This window comes from Ranitomeya imitator, chromosome 1, assembly GCF_032444005.1.
Source record: "Ranitomeya imitator isolate aRanImi1 chromosome 1, aRanImi1.pri, whole genome shotgun sequence".
NCBI lineage: Eukaryota > Metazoa > Chordata > Amphibia > Anura > Dendrobatidae > Ranitomeya > Ranitomeya imitator.
The window spans coordinates 361356581-361358941 of record NC_091282.1 but is presented as its reverse complement, the minus strand read 5'-3'; positions in this window follow the sequence as shown (position 1 = coordinate 361358941).

Here is a 2361-nt window from a genome sequence, read left to right as displayed (position 1 = left end):
GCCAAACGTCAGCAGGCCGTCTTGAAACTAGTTTCATTGGGGCATCGAAGCCACACAGCGCAGGAGCTCTGGAATGCCATCAAGCAGGAGAGCGATGTGTGGTTACTGCCAGCGAATCTCCAGCCAGGCATGGTAGTGTGTGACAATGGCCGAAATCTGGTGGCAGCTTTGGCCCTTGGCAACCTCACTCACATCCCATGTCTGGCACATGTGCTCAATTTGGTTGTGCAGAGTTTTCTGAGGGACTATCCGGATCTTGATGCCCTGCTGCACAAGGTCCGCCTAGAGTGTGCTCACTTACGGCGTTCCAGCTTGGCCAGATCCCGCATTGCTGCTCTGCAGCGCAGATTCCGCCTTCCAGAACACCGCATCATATGTGACCTACCTACCCGGTGGAATTCCACGTTACATATGTTGGAGCGGTTGTGTGAGCAGCAGCAAGCAGTTATGGAGTACCAGCTGCATCAGGCGCAAAGAAGTCGCAGTCAGCGCCGATCAGACTTCACAACCACAGAGTGGGCCACTCTGAAGGACGTCTGCCAGGTTTTGCGTCCTTTTGATTATTCCACGCGGATGGCAAGTGCAGATGATGCACTAGTCAGCATGACTGTCCCCCTTATCTGCCTGCTTCAGCAAACTTTGCAAGGGTTAAGGGATGATGTGGTGGAAGAGGTGGAGGATGAGGAGTCACCTTTTCCATCAGCTTCTGGAGAGTCAGCGCCACGTGGTTCCTCACAAAGGGGTACGCAGGGGCCAATTTGTGAGGAGGATGAGGAGGAGTCAATGGACGAGGAAGAGCTCCGTCCAGAGGAGGGAGCGACACAATTGTCCAGTGGTCAGTGTGTACAGCGAGGGTGGGGTGATGACGAGCGGGCAGAGATCATGTCTCAAGCAGGGGACAGCATTTCTGGGCCGGTTGGCACTCTGCAGCACATGGTGGATTTTATGCTGCAGTGCCTGAGAAATGACCGCCGCATCGACCACATTCTCAACATGCCTGATTATTGGGTGTTCACCCTCCTCGATCCTCGCTACCGGGACAACGTCCAAAACCTCATCCCTGCGTTGACCCGGGAGCGTAAATTGCGGGAGTACCACGACACACTGGTGAATTCCATCATCTTCTCCTGTCCATCTGAGAGGAGTGCTGCTAGTGCTTTACAAAGCAGCTCAGTGCGTCGAGGCAGTGGGGGAGGCTCTGCCCAAAGAGGGAGCAGAAGCAGTGCCTCTGCCCAAGGCAAGCCGAGTATGGCACAACTCTGGCACACTTTTGTGTGTCCGCCCCAAATGTCTACACCATCACCGGCGGCTCCAGTCAGCAGGAGGCAACGGTTCCGTCAGATGGTGACAGACTACATGGCTTGCCCTCTTACTGTACTCCCCGACGGCTCTTCCCCGTTCAAGTTTTGGGTCTCTAAGCTGGATACATGGCCAGAGCTAAGTCAGTATGCATTGGAGGTGCTGGCTTGCCCTGCGGCTAGTGTCTTATCGGAACGTGTCTTTAGTGCCGCAGGTGGTGTACTAACAGACCGTCGCATGCGACTATCCTCCGATAACGTTGACCGGCTTACTTTCCTGAAAATGAACCAGGCCTGGATCTCGCAGGAATGTGCCACTCCTCTGCCTGATTAATTAATTGGGTGCCATCCAGGTCTTCTGCTGTGTTCATCTTTCTACCACCTGAAATGCTATTCCTGGGCTCCAACACCGCCAGTTGCGGCTCAGAAGTGCAGGCTGCACAGTCAAAACATACGACCCAGTGTTATTGGGTTTCAGTAACGTCAGCTGATCCCCAGCTGTGTAGCCGGCAATGTGTCCTGCGACCGCTATGCTGGCACAACAACCTGAATGTAAGGGAACCTGACCCCCCCCCCCCCCCGTCGTTTGTTACTGAAAGAGCCATGTTGTGCAGCAGTAATGCTGCACAAGGAAAAGGTAGCTATTTTTTTGGGGCTCCTTGCACACGCAGAACTTAACACTTATAAAATGTGTTCACTGATACCGTTATACCGTCCCAGAGCTGGGACTTTCCTTCGTAATGTGACGCAGCACAGCCGTCATTCCTACCCCCTTGGTGCCATGCGCTGCCTCCTCAGCGTTGTTTTAAGCTGTCACGGAGCCTGCGCTGTTCTGTTATCCCTTGGCCATGCCCTATTTGCGCTGCCTGTCTTCTGACATAATTTGGTGTCAGGCTGGCTGCGCCTGTGCGGCCGCGCTGCCATAGATCCCGCCTCGCAGTGTCTTCTGATTGAGTCACACTGCGGGCCTGGGATCCATGGGCATGCGCAGTGCATATCTTCCCCTCGGGCTCTCGCTCATTTCCCTCCGCCTTCTTTAGACTGTGCGCCGTCAGCTGATCCC